The 22527-nt window shown below is 36.1% G+C and overlaps 1 long non-coding RNA gene and 1 pseudogene across 2 annotated transcripts; both read left to right on the top strand.

Annotated features, from left to right (window-relative positions):
- Window positions 1-2796: 2796 nt before the first annotated feature.
- LOC132635506 (uncharacterized) lies at window positions 2797-10758 on the top strand. Of its 2 annotated transcripts, XR_009580575.1 has the most exons (5): window positions 2797-3984; window positions 5264-5991; window positions 6083-8782; window positions 8996-9715; window positions 9800-10758. It is a non-coding gene; the product is annotated as an uncharacterized LOC132635506 (long non-coding RNA). The 2 variants fall into 2 exon arrangements; XR_009580574.1 differs by having other exon boundaries at window positions 5264-8782.
- Window positions 10759-19301: 8543 nt separating this feature from the next.
- Window positions 19302-22287, top strand: LOC132638265 (F-box/FBD/LRR-repeat protein At1g13570-like; annotated as a pseudogene).
- The last annotated feature ends 240 nt before the right edge of the window (window positions 22288-22527 follow it).

Below are 22527 nucleotides of genomic sequence, written 5' to 3'. Positions count from 1 at the left end.
TTGTCGGTTTGTGTTCTTGGCTAGAGTTAGTCAAGGTGTGTTTGGGTTCTTAGTTAGAGTTAGTCAAGAGTTGTCTTTGCAATAGAGTTACTGCAAAGGGCTTATAATAGAGGTATTATAAGGTGAGGAGATTAAGAGATTAATTCCTAGGTTGTAATCTGAAGTTGCTTAGTTTAGTAAAGCTGAAAATCTTACTGGGGTAGGTCGTGATTTTTAATTTCTTGAGCAAGGAGTTTTTCACGTAAATATCTTGCGTTCTGTCCTTTACTTGAGGGAACAGATAGAGAATCTATCCTATTTTGTGGACTCATATACTCTATTAGTGAACACGTGGGACATTGACTTTTGGTTTCTCTTGAGCAGAGAATAAGAAAGTTGTTTAATATGTAGTATTTAGAGATATTTACAACTAGAATCATGTCATGAACCCATAAAGGTAAAGGCACCTGTTGATGTAGTTAATGGTAAAGCTGCTTCAACTGAATTTTTAAAATATTAGAGTTCCTTCTTTTGTAGGATTTTGGATGAAGAGTGAAAAATCAATACAGGTAAAAAGGGGGTTGTTACATCTACTGAGATTTAATTGCAAAGGTGAATTTTGTCTGTCTTTGCATGTAGCAATTTATCAAAATACATGAGTATCTTTGCAAAAGGGGTTGTTACAGCTACTGATATTTAACTGCAGAAAGTGAAATTTGTCTTTCTATAAGTGTCAAAACTCTTCGCATGCTAATGTCTGACCACCTGATTCTCAATTTGCAGAGTTGTTATTAAATTATTATGTCCATCAATATGTGGAGTCGGGAGAGCCCTGCTGCAGATAGAATTAGCAATTTGCTTTGGGACATTCTTGAGAAGATTTTAGGACGCTTGCCCTTGCGTGATGCTATAAGGACAAGTGTTTTGTCAAAAAAATAGAGTTACAAATGGGTAGTATGTTCAGAATTAGCTTTTGACAAAGCTAACGTTGATGAAGGGCTCTAAAAAACAATTATTTATCAGGTTCTGTTGATCCATCAAGGACCACTGCGGAAATTTAGCCTCTAGGTCCCTAACTCCGAGATTTTTCCCGATATTGATCACTGGATTATGTTTTTGTCGAAGAAAATGTCCAAGAATTCTCAGTTATATTTCCTTACCTCACGGACTTTCGTCTCCCTTGTCACCTATTCAAATTTCAGGATCTAAGCCACCTGGTGCTGTTTAGTTTTAAAATCCACCTTCCTCCAAAGCTTTTAGTAGGCTTGTTACCCTTAACTTTCAGTTGGTGACCTTCGAGCCTACATCTTTTCAGATCTTCCTTTGAAATAGCCCATTACTTGAACGTGTAACATTGTTTTGGTGCAGTACATTTGATAGCTTCATTGTTGATGCCCCTAAGCTCAAATTCTTTGAATTTACCAGAATAACAAAATCCATTTGCTTCAATACTCCTTTGCTCGAGGAAATTATAATGGCATTGATTTGTCTTGAGCTTTCAACGGTAATGATCATTATTGGAAAATATGTCAGATGTATTACTGGATTTGCCCTGTTATTTTAGCTAATTTTGTCGCACCTTTGTTTTAGTCCTTTGCAGTACCAGAGTCTCAGGTAACACTGCACAGCATCAAGAAATTAAACTTCAAGTTTCTCCATTTGATTGAGTGGGCTGCATATGCACTTCCCTTGATCAGCAACTGCCCCAATTTAGAAAGGCTCTATTTTGTATGTCTTATTTCTCATCTTCTGATTTTAACATGATTGAATTGCTACTGCTTCTTCGCCTGACATTTAATCATAAGCCCTCTTTTTTCAGTTTTTCCAGGGTAGGGCCTCTAAGTATGTTGTGGAGCGTGTTATGCATCACTTGCTATCCCAAGGAATGCCACATAGTGCACTGAAGCAGCTTAATAAGGTGGATATAAAATTCATGATGTTTTCTGAACTTGAAATGGAATTTGTGAAGTATGTATTGTCATCTGCAACTGCACTCGAGACAATATGCATTGCGACTTGTGCAGGATTCAGTCAGCGGGGAATCAAAATGATGGAGGAGATTAAACAGATCCCTCAATTATCAGCCAATGTAGTATTTATAAGCAAAGTTGTGGATCGCACAAATTTTCTGGATTAGAATTGTATTTGTGGTTCAATTATTTTTGTTGCCCGTTTGAAACAAGGCATTTTCAATTCATGTGCGTATATTTGGTATCCTTTTGAATGGGGATTTCAAATTCATTTTAGGATCCGTGCTCATTTTTTTCTGCACGAAAATGGGGAAATATAAATAAATTTCATCATGTAGGTCGTGTCGAGACTCAATTTACGTGAGCTAAGTGAAACTTGTTCACCTAGCAAGTCCACCCATTTTCAAGACGAATATTCGACAAAGTCTCCTCTGTATGGAGAACATTCTCGCAAAGTTACTACCTGTTATTAAGTTATTTCATTCATCATATTGGGAAAAAACTCAAATATGTCATCCTATTATGAGAAAAGGTTCGTTCATGTCACTTGTTAATAGTTGGGCTAAAAAATATCTCTGCCGTTACCATTTTGAGTCATATATGTCATTACTCAGTAACAAAATTTTACTCCTATCAGATTTTGCCATATGACATTATCTAAACCCTTTATTTTACGAGTGACGATTCGTATATGAGTCATTTCGTTAAGTTCAGTGGCATATTTGAGTCTTTTCCCAATTCCTTCATATACAAATATATCCATCTTTTCTATTTTATGTAAAAAACTTATAAAGACAAGTTTGTTTGTACATTATACTAATAACATTATTATTTAAAAAGTATACTTTCTTGGCAACTCTTGACACCAAATCCACACACTTCACTCTTTCCTCCTTCCTCAAATCAATTCCCTTTCTTGTCAATACACTCTCATTCAAATTTGCTTTTCTCTCTTCCGTTCTACTCGTTCTCTTCACCCACCGCCCTAATTATCACTCTACAAATTACAATTTCCTTATTCACAAATCCTTCAAATTTGATTCCCTCAATTTCATGTCCGGGTTGTATAACGATATGATTTCTTCTTGTGTTTCCCTTGTTACTTATACATTCATTCTTCTCAATTATGGGTTGTGTCATTCCGAGTTGTCCGCCAACTGTTTGGTGCTATGCCTGAAAAAGGGTGTTACCCCAATGCCTGATGGGTTGTGTGATCTTCTTGAGAAGATTTTAGGATGCTTGCCCTTGCGCGACGCTATAAGGACAAGTGTTAGTGTGTTCAGAATTAGTGTTTGACGCTAACATTGACAAGCAACTCTTGAAAACTATAATTTACCATATTTTGTTAATCCATCAGGGACCACTACAGAAATTTACCCTCGTGGTCTCTAACTCCGAGTCCAAGCTTTCTCCTTATATTGATCACTGGATTCTGTTTCTGTCGAAGAAAAAGGTCCACAAATTCTCTCTTAAAAGCATGAACCTTTGTCTTCCTTCTCACCTATTCAAATTTCAACATCTAAGGCTCCCGGAGCTTTTTTGTTGTAAATTTCAACATTTAGTTGCTTGTTACCCTAGACTTTCCGCCTTCGAGCCTGCTTCTTTTCAAACCCTCCTTTGTAGTATCCTATTATTTGAACGTGTAAGGTTAATTTGCCGCATTCCATTTGATAGCTTCATTGTTCATGCCCCTAGTCTCAAAGGCCGAGAAGCAAAATCCATTCGCTTAAATAGGTTGATTTTCTACGGCTTCTTCTGACAATTAATCATTCTTCATAACCTGAGTGTTATACCTCCAAGGATTTTGATCCTGTGGACTCTGTTGTCTTACATCTCTTACAATCCCAACGGGTGCCACTGAAGCAGCTCAAAAAGATTGACATGTAGTGCATGGTTCTCAAGTATGTATTGTCGTCTGCAACTGCGCTCAAGAAAATATTCGTTGGGACTTATGAACGCTGCAATCATCGGGGAATGAAAATGATGGAGGAGATGAAGCAGATACTTTCAACATTCAATTTACAACTCTAGTGTGGTAGTTCTGGCTCTAAGTACCTACTTTATAGTAGCTTTTATGATCCTTCATCTTATCACATTATTTTTTGGGCTTCTCTGAGCCTAGGCATTTTGATTTCATGGGGATTTTATATTTGCTCTTTTCAAGGGGGAGTTTCATTTTATGTATTTCAAATTCAAACTTCTGTCTTTTTTTGGAGGGGAGAGTAAGAAGTTGAAATTGTATTAGATAGCCTATGATTTGCAGAAGATCTGTACTCATTTTTCAACCTTTTAAAAATAGCTAAGATCCTCATCTTCCAATTGTAAGAGTTCTTTTTATGCCAAGGAAGTATTACCCAAAGAAATGATTCTCAGGGCAAGCCTAAGTTTCTCGGACTCTCCAAAAATGATGCCCCACCCGTGTCGGATCCTTCAAAAATGCACTACTTTTGAAGGATCAGACACGCACCCGTGTCCATTTTTGAAGAGTCCGAGTAACATAAGGGCAAACACATAGTTGGCAGAAAATCTGTGCTTGAAAATCTCAAGAGCATCAAATTAGCAACATATAAAGGGAAAGTTACACATTTTGGCTGGTCGCCAAAAATAATTACAACAACTAACCTTGTTGAAGGTTTAAGGTTGAATATGATAATTGGAAATTGTTGGGATTGATATTAGAATATTGCATATCATATTTGAAGTCATGTAGAGTTGACCTGAATCAGTTTTAAGCAAAAATGTGTAGTGAATTTCTACATAGCAAATTTGGTGAATCAGGATTTTAATCCAGTGCACTGTTTGTGTATTCACCAGACGAGAGCAATAGTATGCCCGTCCTAAATACATGTGTATAATTTTGTGTGTGTGAGTGAAGTGGAGAGAAATAAATTAGTGTGTGTAGGTGAATTGATCACGTGAGAGTTTGTGTAGTTGTGTTTTAAAAAAGGATCCTTTTTAGTCACCAAAATCCGGATCCAATGGGGGCAAACCTATATATATGGTCAACACGTCTGATCGTGATTTTGAAGGAAATTCACAACTACAATTGAAAAACTAAAGTTCTATGCACTGGTAAATCCCCCATCATCTCATACATGTATATGCTCTCTTCTTTCCCAAAATCTATATATTGTATTGTTTCATTTGGGCCTTTGAATTTCCTACAGTGGATATGTATTGAGTGTACTCCTCCTGTTACTGGTTGAAATATAAAATTAAGAGAACATGTGGTATATTGACTATTGGTTTTTCTTCAACAGAACTTAAAAATAGGACTCTGGCTCTAAGTTGAGTTTCTTTCTTATTTGATTCAGATGTGCTTTCGCATAGAATAGAAAGTACAAACACTTTCGATGAGGGGTGGGGTGAAAGGTCGTATGCAGTCATCAAGGAGTTTGGAACAGGGCAAATATAGTGCAAATATTGTGAATTTTCACTGTTATGTAGAGATATGTACAAACAGAATCATGTCATGAACCCATAAAGGCAAAAGCACTTGTTAATCTAGTTTATCGTGATGCTTGATTAATATTATATTCTTCTGTAGGATTTAGGATCTAAAGTGGAAAAGATTAATACAGGACGAAAAGATTGTTATGGCTACTGAGATTTGATCGCAAAAGTTTGTTATTGTTTTCCTGGCAAAAAAGAAACATGTGCTTCTTTGCATGCTCATGTCTCTATGTTTACAACTCTCAATTGATATCCTCCTACTTTCTCTATTCCTAAACTGACACGCTTGTGTACTTCCATATTTGCTGATCATGTCATATTATTACTTTTCTCTATTTGGAAAATCACATATATAAAAGCTACTGATAACTGAATCATTATGTCCATTAATATGAGTGGAAGAGCCCGGCTGCAGATAGAATTAGCAGTTTGCCTTGCGATATTCTTGAGAAGGTATTAGGCAGCTTGCCTTTGCATGATGCTGTAAGGGCAAGTGTTGTATCAAGACTATGGAAGTACAACTGGCTAGGATGTTCGGAAACAGTGTTTGACGATCTCCTTGTCAAGCAGATTGTTCGTTCGTTAAAAGGTAACTCCTTTGATTGGTACACAAACTTGGATCCTGAGTCAATTGATTGTTGGGATCAATTTGAAAGTCGGCTGCTCAATCGTTTTTACAGCACTCATCGTACAATGAGCATGATGGAGTTAACAAACACCAAACAAAGTAAACATGAGCTCGTTGGCCCTGGAGGATGATTTGGAAGACAAAAGCTCCATTAAAGGTAGTATGCTTTGGATGGATAGCAACTTCGAGAAGGCATGTTTGACCCAAGATAATTTGTAGAAAAGAGGTTTTAGCCTATGTAATAGATGCTATCTATAAACCCAGGAAACAGTGAATGTGTTGGGAAATGTTTTTAAGCATGTGTGGCATATCCTGGGTGATGCCACAGACTGTGAGGAGCTTGTTGGTAGAGTGGCAATCCCTAAGGGCACCTAGAAAACTGAAGCAAATATGGAGGACCATCCCATTGTGCATCCTTTGGACCGTATGGCTGGAAAGGAACAAGGCTTTTTTTGAAGGGCATAGAAATCATATTTCTAGAATTAAAAATTAAGTGTATTCACAACCTATATTATTGGTGTAGGTGTAGTTCTCCAGTGAATGTGCATCAGTTTCTGGATTTTCTAGATTTTTTGGGAGGGATGTAAGTCTTGTTTTTTGTTCCGGCATGTTTCCTTTAACATTATGTACCATCTTGGTACCTTATTAATAAAATTTTACCTTATCCAAAGCTCGTTGTGGACTACATCAATCGCTGGTGAATGTTGAGCTTAGATTGCAAGGATCAACTCTAAGAAACTTTTGCAGATGAGATTTGTATCCTAGGAATACATTGGGGTCTCGTGTATATCTTGCAAGGGCTTAAGCCTCACATTTTTGAGCTATACGCGCTCATGACATGGAGTGGAGTATTGCAAGCCATGGAATGGCATCACCTGTCTTTGATCCAAGCTGTAAAGTTATGACCAGTAATCCATTATTACCGTTGCGTCTTTTGGGGGGTCGTTGTCGTTGGAAAATTGGGTAAGCAAATCTCAAGTTCATTACGGATGGCCTTGTCCGTGCAAAGTGTCTGCGAGTCTGAGGTCTTCTGTAATCACCATCTTGGCTGATGGCTCAATCATAGCTGTGTACTCTGCTATTGTGAACCTGCATGGGAAGAAAGGAGAAAAGGACAAAAAAAAAAAATACTACACGAGAGGGATATTAGAGAACTTCATGCGGATTAAGTTCCAGTATCAGCTATGGTGCTTGGCCTAGTTCGGCAGCAAGGCTCCTCCATTGTCATTGTAGACTGCTACAATAAGAATGTCGATTGCGAAGACTCCAAGAAGATGTTGTGGAGCACACCTTGCTTCACCTTGCAGCTTTACTGATGTGATAATGCAAAAGAAATTGAAGACATGTTGAAGACTTCATGTTGAGTTGTAACCCGTTGAATGGGTTTGAGTCCTTTTTATAGGCATTGCACGAAGCAAAAGATGAATTCTAATTGAAAACAAAGACATCTCAGTAGTTATCATTTTAAGATTTTGGTTGCGGTGTTCAAACTGAAATAGGATGGGAGAAAATCTTGTTTCAATGAAACACGAAAATGGATTAGTGGAAAATGCAAGGAGAAAGGAACATGGCCTTATCTCAAGAGGATCTTATTTTCATATGGACGGAGAAAAGGTATAGTATTCGTTGATACTTCAAGTCTTGAATGAGGGCCATCTGTAAACACTTAAAAATTTATTGGGGATCCATACTAAATTTGGATTAAAACTTAAATTTATTGGGGATCCATACTAAATTTGGATTAAAACTTAAATTTATTTGGGTTGAATAATTAATTTGGACTTCACAAATTAAATAAGTCCATTTTATTATTTTTAAGCTCAAGTTCCTTTAATCTGAAGGCCCAAACTCATGTCACGTATTCAATGATATGACCTTGCAGTCAAATCCAAGGCCAACGAGACGATTCCATGTGTTTAAGTGATGTGTCATCTCTCAGTCAAAACAAGGACCAATGAAAAGTCATAAAGTGGCCAAAATGATACTGTCTTGGACGATTACATACAACTTTATCACATGGCTTTTGTGATAAGTTTGATGACGCTAATGAGCCAATAAAAATCCTCCAAGAGAGTTCATAAATATTTGGACTGTCTACCCTCTACATCTATAAATATGGAAACTACATAACTCTTTGGGGATCCATTCAGAGACCACTGAAGAAAGCACTCCATGGTGAAGGTATCCGCAACCAGAAAAGTTCAACATCAAGTACATATAGTTCTTCGAAGAAGTGGTCAACGGAGTTCTTCCTGAGATCAAACCAAAACAACGAAGTGCTACCCCATTTTTTCGGAGATCAAGTACATCTCCACACGGAGTATTGTAAAATAGTAACAGAATGGTGGATTTCCATATTCCACCTCATCATATGAATTACTCCAATACTTTATTTCTATAACTCCCTTAAATGTTAATACTCTTGTTCATGCATCATTTAATATTTTAAATATAATCCTATAAATAGAGATTTTGAGAATCATGTTGGATGTAGTTTTCAATCTTATTCTCTTATTTTATTATGATCTCCTTCTATTTTACAACGGCAATTCATTTCTCAAAATCTCTCCCTTTTGTTTTTTCATTAGAGAAGCAAGAAATTATAGATAGTAAAAATATCAATCTATCTGTCATGCATGCTGCTAAGCATTAAGCGAGGTGTTAAAACACCAAAAGTCACTCCAGCAAAAACTGAAACGAAGACACTTAAAAGTAGAGGCAACTTTCAATCTCTCAAAGGACTCTGCTACAGGTAAGCCTATGGACTCAACTCTGATTTGATAATAGTTTTTCTCCGTCATATTCAGTTTATATCCTCTAATTTGCTTTTCCCCCGCAAGTACTTGATTATGATTTCTATGCTTGTAGCAAGCTGTCAAAATTTTTTGTTGTTATTTTCCTGTTAAAGCAAAATTATGTCTTTTTTGGCATTCTCATGTCTGACCAACTGATACTCAATTTGCAGAGTTGTCATTGAATAAATATGTCCATTGATATGAGTAGTACGAGCCCTGCTGAAGATAGAATTAGCAGTTTGCCTTGTGATATTCTTGAGAAGATTTAAGGATGCTTGCCCTTGCGTGATGCTATAAGGACAAGTGTTTTGTCAAAACAATGGAGTGACAAATGGGTTGTACTTTCAGAATTAGCTTTTGACAAAGCTAACGTTGATAGAGGACTCTTGAAAACAATTATTTACCACGTTCTGCTGATCCATCTAAGACCACTACAGAAATTTAGCCTCCTGATCTCTAGCTCTGAACTTTTTCCTGATATTGATCACTGGATTCTGTTTCTGTTGAAGAAAAACGTCCAAGAATTCTCACTTAGATTTCTTAAAAGCAAGGACTTTCGTCTCCCTTATCACCTACTCAAATTTCAGGATCTAAGGCATCTGAAGATTTGCAGATGTAAATTCTACCCTCCTCCCAACTTTAGAGCTTTTAGTACGCTTGCTACCCTTAACTTTTGGTTTGTGAATTTCGAGCCCACGTCACTTCAGACCCTCCTTTCAAATAGCCCGTTACTTGAACGTGTGACTGTGATTTTCTGCACTCCATTTGATAGCTTCATTGTTCATGCCCCTAGTCTCAAATTCTTTGAATTTAGTTGAAGAGCAAATTCCATTTGCTTCATGAAAACCCCTCTGCTTGAGGAAATTGTATTGGGCCTGCTTTTTAAGAAGGTAATTACCATGATTGAGAAATCTGTCAGATGCATTACTGGATTTGCCTTGTAATTTTTGCTAATCAATCGTACTTTATTTTAGTCCTTTGCAGTACCAGAGTCTCAACTGACACTACACAACATCAAAATTTTAAAGTTTAAGAGATCGATCCTTGATAAAGTTGAGTGGGTTGCATATGCTCTTTACTTGATCAACCGCTGCCCCAACTTAGAAAGGCTCCAAATTACGATATGTCTCACTTTCATCTTTTAATTGTAAATAGTTGATTTACTGCGTCTTCTTCTGACATTTAATCATAACCCATCTTTTCTTACTTTCTCAAGTCTTATGGCCTTGACGATCCTGTGGAGCCTGTGATACATATCTTGCGATCCCAAGAAATGCCACATAGTCCACAAGCAGCTCAAAAGTGTGGATATGATCCTCATGCAGGGTAATAAAGCTGAAATGGAATTCTTGAAGTATTTATTGTCATCTGCAAGTGCACTCGAGAAAGTATGTGTTGTGACTCGTGAAAGATTGAGTCATAGGCGAATGGCAATGATGGAGGAGATGAAGCAATTCCCTCGAGCATCACCCAATGTAGAATTTCTATACAAAGAAAGTGGATTTTCCGTTAAGAAATTAGAATGATATGAACATAAATACCAGGTTTTTGTCTATGGTAGTATTCTAACATGTGACTTAACCATACATCAAGCCCTGTGCTCTTATCACTGGACCAAATCCTTGAGGGCAAAATTCCCCAGTTTTATTGGAACCTTTTTTTCTTCCAAAAAAAGGAAAAATTTATTAGATATGGGGTAGGGGAAGGGGAAATGGGGGAGGGGATTACAACATGGGAACCTATTTCTGCTTACCGATGTATTAATTTTTTGTGGTTTCCTTTGCTGTATATTCAGAAAACAACCACAACCACAAAAACTTGTTTTTGCCTTCTTGCTCTAACAATTTTTAGGTTTACAAGGGTGGCCATTCTTATTTTCTCTAATGCTTGTATTGATGCATTATGTGCTTATTTTACCTAAGGTCAACTTGTTTATGAGATCCCTTATTTTATAACAGCGTTGCTCTGTCATGTTAAATTTCTGCTCTTTATTTTTCTTTTTCCCCATAAAACTAGTTTATTATTGATTGTTGGGATAATTGTCACATCCCAAAATATCCCATAGACGCGATTGGCACCTGCTAATACCACCCGCCAAGCGAACCAATTTTCCATAAACTTTACCTTTCTGAAAGCATTGAGAGAAGATTTGAGCAAGTCCAAGCGCATAAAGAAAAATCATTAAATACGAAATAACAATCCAACTAAAATAATGTATCAATTTACAAAAATCCAATGATCCTCAAATAATAATGTAACACCTCGTAAATCCGTACTAAACCATATTCATGACTCAGGGAGTATCCATATCTTTACTTCTCTGTTTCATGTTTCAGTTCAGTTATCAGCATTTCAGTACCGTTTCAGTTCAGCTTATTATTTCATTCAGTTGCTTTATATACCAGTACAGTTTCAGTGTACTGACGTCCCATTTGCTCGGGGCCTGCATCTCATGATGCAGATACCGATACACAGGGTGCAGACGCAACTCGCTAGAGGCTTTCAGATTTAGCTAGTCAGTGGTGAGCCTTAGTTCTTCGAAGCTCTATCTTTATCTTTATATTTAGTCAGTTAGCAGACAGTATTTCAATATTAAGGTATGCCGAGGGCCTTGTCCTGGTAGTCAGTCAGTGTTTCCTTACTCAGTAGAGGCTTCATAGATTACAGTCAGTCAGGTATTTCAATATTTTGTTGGATTATTGAGTTAGCCCCTTTTGGCTATTACTTATTCAGTATTGCAGACTTTTACTATTACTTCCGCACAAATATATTTCAGTCAGTTATTCTCACTCGATTAGCATGTGTTTATTATACTTAGATATCAGTATACCACATGTTGATCCAACCAGCCAGTTGGTTCGCTCGATCACATGCAGACAGGCACCTAGTGCCGTGTTAAGCTCATGCCGTGGTTTGGGGAGTGACAAATAATCTCTAACCAAAATCCCACAGTAAGACCATGGAGCATCTAATAGAGTAACATGAGTTTAACTGTAGGGCATGCAAACCCAAGAAAATAAAATAAATGCTTTAAACTAGATAGAACTGAAATGACAGCCTCCATGAACAATGCGAAGGCTCACCTCAGCAATAAGATCTACACAAATTAACTCGTCAGCCACTAAACTCGCCCTCAGTAACAGTATTTGCATGGACATGCAGGTAAGGAGTGAGTTATACATAAATATAACGCAATAAGATCCTCTACCCGTCCCTTTGAGTAACAAACACACAACGAGCATAGAAATTGCCATACCCCATTTTAACCGGAGTTAAAGTTAGAAGTACGACATATTGGAGATTCCTATTTTTTGTTTATTTGTTTTAAGGAGTCGCCACCTAATTATTTATGGTGAATTAGGACACCTAAAGTTTAAAGTTATGTTTAAAGTTAGCTCTGTTTAAGGTCTGCGAAACTTAAGATTCTAGGTAAGGGTTCAATTAGTCTAAAGGGAAGGTATTAGGCATCCTTTAAGACCCATTAACAATGGTTAACCGACCGGACTTATAATTTGTTAGGCTTAAGTGTAAATATAGTATTTTAAATATTTTAAGAAAATATCTTGAAAGTATTGCTAAGGCCTTAAATAGTAATGTTATTCACAAAATAAGATTTGTAGAAAATAGGATGATTTGCCTATGAATAATAGCCTTTTAAACGATAATTTGACAAAAGTGATCTTTAAGTAAAAACGATATTATATGAATATGATGGTATAGAAATGCCTGGACTTATGTTCTTAAATATGATGAAAAAGGCCATGAATTTCTTTCTATTTTTTTTTTATCGGCTAAATTATGTATAATTGGGTAAATCTTAAAAATGTTTATAAAATACAATTGGTTTCATATTTTGTGTGATAGTGACATTTTGAAATTCCTAAGATGGTAATAATGAGAAATGATTCCTTTAACCCAAAAATATATAGGCATACTATTTGAAAATCAATTATTCAAATAAATATTATAGATACCATAAATAGTTTAGAAAATAGAAGTGAATGTGATTTGTGGAATCAACTACCCATTACTAAACTAAAACCCTTAATGTCACTAAAGTTTATCTAAATTAACAAACAAGAAAAAATGTTAGTCATACAATACACATTAAATGCATACAAAAAATAAAAAATAGAGGAGTAGGTATGATGTAAATGGGCTCAGCCCATTTTCCAAAGAAAACTAATGTGGTCTGTTGCGGCTGTTCACTGTTGGGCTTCGGCCCAGATTTTCTTTTTTGTATTGCTGCGGACAGATCTGGACAGAGGGAGGAGTGATGTTTCGTTGGGCCTTGGCCCAACACCGAATGTGGGAGAAGACGACGAGTCGCCCGGACTCATATGCGAGATGTCATGCAAAAAATAAAAATAAAAGAAAAGGATTAGTACCTGCTCGACGAATAAGATTAAACATGTAAAATATAAGTTCAAAACAAATCAGTAGATTATGTACATGTTTTATAAGGCTGTCCGAATCAATTAACACAAATTAAGCAAGCCACCTGATTGCTATACCTCTGATGGCATACCCGAAATGAAAGAGATTAAATACTACCTAATCATGAGGAATTTTAACTGGAAAACAGTGACACTAAATATTCCTACCGGACATGCGGACTCAGATTAACAGAGAGAGAGAAAAAAAATGAAGTTGAAATAGCAACCAGATGTAAAGAAACAGAGACAGCAACATATACCCAGACATGGCGAGATAGACTAATTAACATCACCGACTAGGACTCAGGCCATAATGCATCAAGACGGTATGAATTACACGAGCGAGGAGATCATGGATCATTTTTTGGTGTCGATTAAAAGATTAACCATTACTACTAGTATAATAATGTCCATTTGAGTTTATAAGGAAAGTATCATGACTTAAAAGCTTTGAACAAAGATCTAAATACTTCTACCCTATGAAAATATATAAATCGGTACAGTAACACATAGAAATATGACCCGAGACAGTAACATTTTCATTAAACCTTCATACATGTGATTAAAAGGATGAATAAAGTTAAACAACCTATCAAAGTAAATATTCTAAGTCATGATAACATTTATACTCATCCACGTGATAAATGAAAGGAACAAAGAATAGGATTTCAAGAAAATTTCAGCATGGCAGGTAGCAGAAGAAAAATAAATTAACTTAACTGAAGTAGAATCATAGTCATGCTTAAAACATTCATTATCCGAACACACAAAAATAAAATCATCAACACGGATTTTTCCTAAATAAGCAAAGACGCTAGATACGGAGGGAGTAAATGAACTAAAATATAGTCGAATTTACCTTTTGTGGGTGCAGTGAACAAAGGCTTTGAGGTCCTCTTCAGATCTACTCCTTTGTTATGAATAAATTTGAAACTTGACTCAAATGAATTCCGAAATCTCTGTCACAGCTAAAGTCTACTGAGACAGAGAGAGTAACTCTAGAAATTAAAGGTTCTTCCCCTTTTAAAATGTGCAGAGAATGTATTTGATATGGTAGTGTTTCAAGATGTTCAAAAAAAAAAAACCCCCGCTAAAAAATTTAATAAAGTATTTATGATGTAGAAAATTAGGATTTTTGTTCAAGAGAGGAAGAGAAGAGAGAGCCGTTGAAATGTTAAAATTCTGTCCTGAAATTGGGGGGGAGACAGAGAGAGTAGAGAGGACATAGGCGTGGGGGGACAAGAAGAAATGGAAGGGAGCCTGAGTGAAATGCAGTCAAAAAAGGAAGAAGCATGTGGAGCCTATTAAAGAAAAAGGGAAAAAGAAATCAGGGGAGATGTGTGGCGTGGAAAGAGGAATGCAAATGCAAAGTTTTCTTTTTTTTTTTCTTTTTTTTTTCTTTTGGGATAGATAGCTATTATCATGAATTTACCCCTTATAAAATAATATTTTGATGAAATAAAAATTATAATACGTTGTTTTAAAATACGAGCTTCAAAATGAGTCCAACATTGATATACTTCCGAGCAAGTGCAGAGAATGTATTGATATGGTAGTGTTTCAAGATGTTCAAAAAAAAAAAAACCCTGCTAAAACATTTAATAAAGTATTTATAGATGTAGAAAATTAGGATTTTTGTTCAAGAGAGGAAGAGAAGAGAGAGCCGTTGGAATGTTAAAATTCTGTCCTGAAATTGGGGGGGAGACAGAGAGAGTAGAGAGGACATAGGCGTGGGGGGACAAGAAGAAATGGAAGGGAGCCTGAGTGAAATGCAGTCAAAAAAGGAAGAAGCATGTGGAGCCTATTAAAGAAAAAGGGAAAAAGAAATCAAGGGAGATGTGTGGCGTGGAAAGAGGAATGCAAATGCAAAGTTTTTTTTTTCTTTTTTTTTTCTTTTGGGATAGATTATCATGAATTTACCCCTTGTAAAATAATATTTTGATGAAATAAAAATTATAATACGTTGTTTTAAAATACGAGCTTCAAAATGAGTCCAACATTGATATACTTCCGAGCAATTGCTTATGAGGTGAAAATTGTTGATTCTTCCTCCTCTATTTAATTATTCTTGGGTTTCTAATTTAATAACTAGTACAATATATATACTATGTGAAGACAATTAATAATTAATATGTAGAAAAATAAGGATTTAACAAAGTGTTGTCTTGTAATTAATTTAACGATTCCAAACCCGAAAAAAATGAAACGATGACGAATATTTAAAAATTTGTGATAAAGTAATGCTCGTGATGTTGAAAATAAAAGTAGTGAAAATAAAGTATTTAGCTCGTCAATAAATTTAGATGCCCGAGTGAATAAAATTAAATAAGGAAGGGACAAAATTGGGTGTCAACAGAAATAATATGTACAAAAAATATATCTTATCATATAGAGGTCAATAAGGTACAAACAAATGGTCAATACGAACACTATATATCTCAGCACTATCTACACTCAGGACTTCTCATAAACGACAGTACATATAATGCTCCAAAAGTATGCTACATCAGCAAGTACAAGGCCCCTAACATATTACGGCTATGCCCCCTAACATATTACGACATCGTATGTTTGCCTTTAATAAATATATCACGGCAACAAAGGAATGATATCCAATGCCCCAACACAATGGTACGAGACAACGCCACACCATAAATCACTCATAAAATTAGTTTTAATATTCTTCTCAAAATAACATATCAGCGGTTGGTCAAAGAACACCGATTCTGCCAAGCACGCGCTTGTCCCAACACATGGAGCAGGCAGACAAAACACACTTTTGAAGTAGGTTGTGAAAAGCAAGCATCAAATCCTAAAGCCTCACTTACCTCAAATTCACAGTTCAAGCACACAACCCAATAAATCAAAATTGCGTTCTCGAGTCTCTGAATCGCCTCAAACTACACAAAAATGGATTTAGAATGGTCAAAAATCTTAGGGTAAACCACTTCTATATTTTTAGAGACTTAAACAGTCAACATTAAATTTTAAAGGATGAAAAAGCCCTCTAGTCAATTTGTCAAAACCCGACAAGACATATGTTTTTAGATATTTAAAAGTCTTTCGTTCTAAGTGTAAAAGATTAAGAAATGGGCTGATATTATAATGGTAAGGGTGTTTTAGGCTTTTCCCAAGCGCGTGGGGTGCACCTGACTTTAAAAAACTAGGGGTGACATTTTAATGGCCAATAAAACACACTATAAATATGTCCAGGGGGTTAATAGGTCATTCGTAAAGGTTAGGTGTGTCGTAGCAAATTCGGGCAACGTTAGAGGTGCATTTTAGGCATTTTCCCTTTATTTAAATAACAAACGACTTAAAATATTTATTATAGGAGAGTTTAAAAAAGTTTTCATTTTATTTTCATTATAAAAATAAAATCATGAAGCAGAGAGAGGGAGCATGTTTATGTGAGTTTTGGTCAAGTTATATATAAGGGATAAGGTATCAATAACCCTTGAAATATACCCGAAGTTTCAGGAACGCACCTTTCCTTTTCGGGGGTCCTATTACCTCCCTAAACTCTTTTAAAACAGAATAAATATCACCCTAAGCGCTGACGTGCCAAAGAGAGTGTAAAATCTACTTAACAAATATACTCTTCTTGGAAGATTGAGAAGCATAAAATCTGCTTAACTTATATAATAAAATCTGCTTAACTTATACAAGTGTCATTTTTTAATTGGGTACTTCACATTTAATTACACCTAATTAATTATCATTTAAAGCTTTTTTTTTTTGTTAATTTCTTTTTTTCAAAAATTCTTGTTAATGCTGGAGAATCTCCATCCATTGTTTCCAGCCATGGAAAATATGAGATTGGAGATATATTTTGTTCCCGGAATTTGAAATTCGGCCATGTGTTTTGAATCTCACCGGAAAATTTGAGAATAATATTTTATAAATTTACGAAATTGGGGCTTCAAAACACACAGGCTTACATCAATGTTTCCATGAATGATCGTGATGAAGAAGAAAACTAAAGGAAAAGAAAAGAAAAGAGAAAAAATGTACACAAAGGGCAGCCATGGTTGGCTTGCAGAGGAAAGAAAAGAAGAAAGGAAAAATAATTAAAAAAAGAAAAAATAATTAAATATACATGGGCAATGCGTGGATGTCACTCTTCCATAAGAAATCAGATATCCAGTTCAGGGTGATAACTATTCTATTTTTAAAAAGTTTAGGGGGATAATATGATCCTCGAAAAGGAAAAGTGTGTCACTGAAATTTTGGATAAAGTTCAAGGGGTATTGATGCCTTATCCCTTATATATAATTAGAATTGAGATTCTCTTTTTCAAAATGAGTATCTTTCGAAAAGATAACAACCCTTGTTAGCATGGTTACAGCTTGTGCTACTTCTTGGCTTTCGTTGAAGAATATTGGAAAAGTGTCTAGTAGCAAGCATATAATTTCGTTCGGCTGGTCACCCTCCTAGTGTTGGATGGGTAGTTTTGAACACATATGAGACTCTTCGAAGGAGCATTTTGATGGGGACTGCAGGCGGTGTATTTCGTGATTATGATGCTTGGAGTTTTTTCAGTCAAAATTGGAGTTTGTACATCATTTAGAGCTGAGCTTTGGGGAGCCCTCACTAGCCTTCAGGAAGCCTGGGGGATAGGAGGTGGTGTCGAGTTGCCTTGAAAATTAATAATGCTAGTGTAGTTCAGGTATTGCAGGTTGAAAGAACTGTGCCTTATCGGAATGGTGATATTGTCAACCTCATTCATCACCTCTTGGCTAGGAACTCGGTGATCTCTGTTGCCCATATTTACATAGACGCTAATTCAGTTGCTGATGTTTTAGCCAATTTGGCGTTTAGTCAAGAGTCTCGCTTTGAATCGCATTCACAGGTGCCTTCTAGCATTTCTTTGTGTGCTACAGGAGATGTTGTTAGGATCTCATTCCCTCTCTTAATTTCGGCGCTACTTTCTTATTGTTTTAGTCCTCTTTCAAGAAAAGAAAAGAAAAAAGTGGAATTTCTTTTCTTACCTTTTTTAAATTGAAAAAGTGGAATTTCTTTTCTTACCTTTTTTAAATTACTTCCAAACATATTTAAGTAAGGGTGGACGTTCGGGTTTTCGGTTCGGTTTTATCAAACTTAAGTTTGGCTATTTCAGGTTCGATTTTTTGAAGGTGGACACCGAACACCGAACACCGAACACCGAACCAAACTAGTTCAGTTCGGTTCTTTCAGTTTCGTTTTTTTAAAGTTCGGTTCGGTTCGGTTTCGGTTTTTTTGATATGATATTAGAAGCGATTCCCTTGACACTAATTCATATTCTCAAAAGCAAAAAAACATAAAACTGATAAATTGAAATCAAAATCAAACAAACAGGATATACAAGAATAGAAAACTATAAGCATGATATAGGATTACTAGGGTGTTATATACATACCGTAAGAATAATTAAGGAAACACATAAAGGACATACATTAATCGTAAAGACACATCCTAGTTGCCTTCCTTAACATATTTGATTTTCTCAACTGAAGTAGAAAATTAGGAATACAAATGCAAAAAAGGGCTTGTTACAATTGAGTTTTTTTTTGCTTTAAACTTAATGGGCCTGGACTATTTTAATTTTTTTGGGGTAATGTATTAAATTTCGGTGTGTTTGGTTTTATCAAATTTCGGTTCGGCTATTGCGGTTTCGGTTTTTTGAAGGTGGACACCAAACACCGAACCAAACTAGTTCGGTTCGGTTTGTTGAAGTTTCGGTTCGATTCGGTTTGGTTTTTCGGTTTTCGGTATTTATGCCCAGCCCTATATTTAAGTCCTAACATACTTGAAAAAATAATTAAACTATTCATTACCCCAAATCTTTTTGGCTCATGTATGTCATCATCATTACCAAAATAGCTCACTCATGCCATTTTTTAATAAAATAGGTTTTACAATACCGGATATGACATATGGCCTCCAATTAGAGTTTACGTTATTTAGTTAAACAACAACAACAACAACAACCCATTTGAAAAAATAATTAAACTATTCATTACCCCGAATCTTTTTGGCTCATGTATGTCATCATCATTACTAAAATAGCTCACTCATGCCATTTTTTAATAAAATAGGTTTTATAATACCGGATATGACATGTGGCCTCCAATTAGAGCTTAACGTTATTTAGTTAAACCAACCCAATTTTAAATTACAAATTAATTATAAAAAAAAAAAAAAAAACGACCCATACGCCCAACGCACCCAATTCCTTTTAACCCACGACCATAAATCTTATTTCTCTATCCCTCATTCATTTTGTATTGAGGGAGCAGTGAAAGCTCTGGGATCTTTCAGCAGCAACCTAGCCACCTAAGCAAGGTATCCACCAACCTCAAAACCAGAGAAGAGAAGAAGTGAAGTGCATTCACAAGTTCAATTTTTTCTTGTTTTTAATTGTTTGATTTGTGTATGAGGATTATTAATGTAAATATTTTTTTCGTTCGTTTGGTACAGTTTCATCTTTAATGTTAGCGTTGGATGTGTATATATCTGGTATGAGTAGAGTTGGTAGTGCTATCTCTTTCGGTTTCTTCTTTCTTATGAAACATACACATATCTGGTATTGTAAAATTGGTGGGTCGGATTATTTTTATTAATTTGAGATTAAAAATAGGCTCATTTAAATAAATGACGCGGACCTCTAATTGGAGACCACGTGTCATATCCGGTATTGTAAAACCGGTGTCATTGAAAAATGACATGGATGAGCTGTTTTGATAACGGCATGGCATAAATGAGTCAAACTATTAACGAGCGGCATAAATGAGTCATTTTCGATAGTTTGATGGTATATTTGAGTCTTTTCCCTAGTTTCTTTAAGCGTCGTGAGACAACTGAAGAAAAAGAAACAAAGAGACTCAATTGTGATTTTATCATATTGCTCTCTTCTGTTATTTTCTTTATTCCCATAAAAAGTAGTACATTCTTAATTGTTTGCCCCAATTTTGGCTTCTTTCGTCAGTCAAATTAATTTGGTCTCGTTGTTTGCCTTGTTGCTCTAACAATCTCTAGGTTTATGGGCACCTCCTTATTTTTCTCCAAGTGCTAATGCTTGTATTCATGCACTATGTGCTTATTTATCTTTACTTTCTTGAATTATAAATTGTTCCCCTGCAGCAGGTCATTGTCGAGATTCATCAAACTTCCCTATAATAAAAATTGGTTATGAAGATTTTCTATCAATTTTTCCTCGTGTATTTCGTTTGTCCTGTTTAGACAGTAGAATTCATGTCTTTTAGATGTTCCTCGCAATTGAATAGCTAAATGCATTTATCTTCTCCAAGCCCATGGTACAGATTGTCTGCTTTGGCCTAATAGACCTCACAGTTTTGTCACTCGGGCAATGCCATGACTGAGCAAAAATGTGCATGTACCACCACCATTATTGTCTCCAATCTATATTTCCCAGGTACTCTCTCATGCATCATTAGTTGCCCTCGCCGATATTGGTACAATGATAAACTTCTATGCAGTTGAAAATGTCTAACTACTGGTTACATACGGCTGTGCACACGTTGAAATGTGTATTTATGAGAATTTGGATATTGCTGCTATCACTGATCTGAATTTTGAGAGTTGCCTGCAAACTTGTGTATTAGATCATGAAGAGTGCTACAATTAGCAATTTGCCCCATAATGTCCTAGAGAGAATTCTAGGGTGCTTGCCTTTGAAAGATGCAGTGAAGACTAGAATCTTGTCAAAAGACTAGAGGTACAAATGGGTAACACGTGCTGAACTTGATTTTGATGGTGAGTTTTTCATGTCTTTCAAAGACAATCATTTACCAAGTCCTACTAAGGACCAATACTGAAGTTTACACTCCAAGATCCTGATTTGACGGGTTGTCCTGATATTGATCACTGGATACTCTTCTTGTCAAAGAAAAATGTCCAGGAATTCACCCTTCACATAGGCTTAGGTGACAAATATCATTTACCGCCTCACCTTTTTACATTCCAGCAACTAAGGCATCTGGAACTCACTAAAACTAAGGCATCTGGAACTCACTCTATGTGTGTTCCACCCCCCACCCGGTTTCAAAGGGTTTGAGAATCTTATTAATCTTGATCTTCAAAGTGTCATTTTTGATCCAGCAATATTTAAGAATCTCATGTCCAAGTGACCATTGCTTGAAAGATTGAGGTTGGATTGGTGCACCAACTTTGATATTCTTGAAATTGATGCGGCTAATCTCAAATACTTCGACTTTCTTGGAACATTGAAGTCCATTTGCTTCCAAAATGGCCCGATGCCTGTGTGGCTCGATTCACAAGTTTTGACGAATCCACCACCTATTTGTTCTAATCTTACGAAGTTCTTCCATTACATGCCTTCCTTGCAAGAACCGGATCTAGGCAGTCCAACGTTAGAGGTAATGTACATATGTGATAATATTAATGATAGTTTTTTTAATAAAAGTTGGTACATATCATAACCACATGATGTATCTTTAACGAATTTTTAACTTGCTTCTAGTACTTGACCATGGGAGGTATGCCAGAGAGTCCCCCGACTGCTCTAAACGATGTCAAATATCTCCGCATTTTGGACATGTCTTTCAGAAATGTTGAGGAGGTTTCAAGTGCAGTTAACTTGATTACAAGTTGCCCTAAATTACAGGATCTTGCAATTGAATGCATGCGTCAGCACCCTCATATTTTCTCATTAAACTGATTGAATATGGTTTCTTTATTAGACTCCGCCTAACCATTTACCAAAAATCTTTTAGGAAACGTTTCACAATTTTTGTGGAAGCTGTAATACAATTCTTACAAGGCCAATCAATAATCTTGTATGGTGCTGCGAAGCTGCTTCAAAGAGTAGAGATGTGTTATTTTGCCGTTTTGAGATAGAAATGGAATTTGTGAAGTTTATATTGGCATCGGCACCTGTGCTGGAGGAGATCTTCATTTGGAATGTTGTGCACTGTGTTATCAAAAATGAAAAGCTCAAAAAGCTCTAAGGTCAGCTGGGGCTTTAAGTGCAAATAAAATGTGGGTTTTAATGGAAAAAAAAGAAGTGCAATGGTACAATATATATATATATATATATATGTGTGTGTGTGGGGGGGGGGGGGGGGGGGGGGCGCACTTGGTCCAAGATTAATAATAATAAGCATGAATAACAAATATATGGACAATCTAGTGTCACCTCATCAAGAGAGGCCCATTGGCAAGGAAAATTATGTTTTAGAGCCTTGATGACGACACTGAAGCCCACATAAAGCGAGGCGAAGCGCTCAACATGCCTCGCTTCAGGG

Source organism: Lycium barbarum, chromosome 4 (assembly GCF_019175385.1).
Source record: "Lycium barbarum isolate Lr01 chromosome 4, ASM1917538v2, whole genome shotgun sequence".
In the NCBI taxonomy this organism is placed as follows: domain Eukaryota; kingdom Viridiplantae; phylum Streptophyta; class Magnoliopsida; order Solanales; family Solanaceae; genus Lycium; species Lycium barbarum.
The sequence above is the reverse complement of the archived record's forward strand: the minus strand, read 5'-3'. Positions and strand labels throughout refer to the sequence as shown.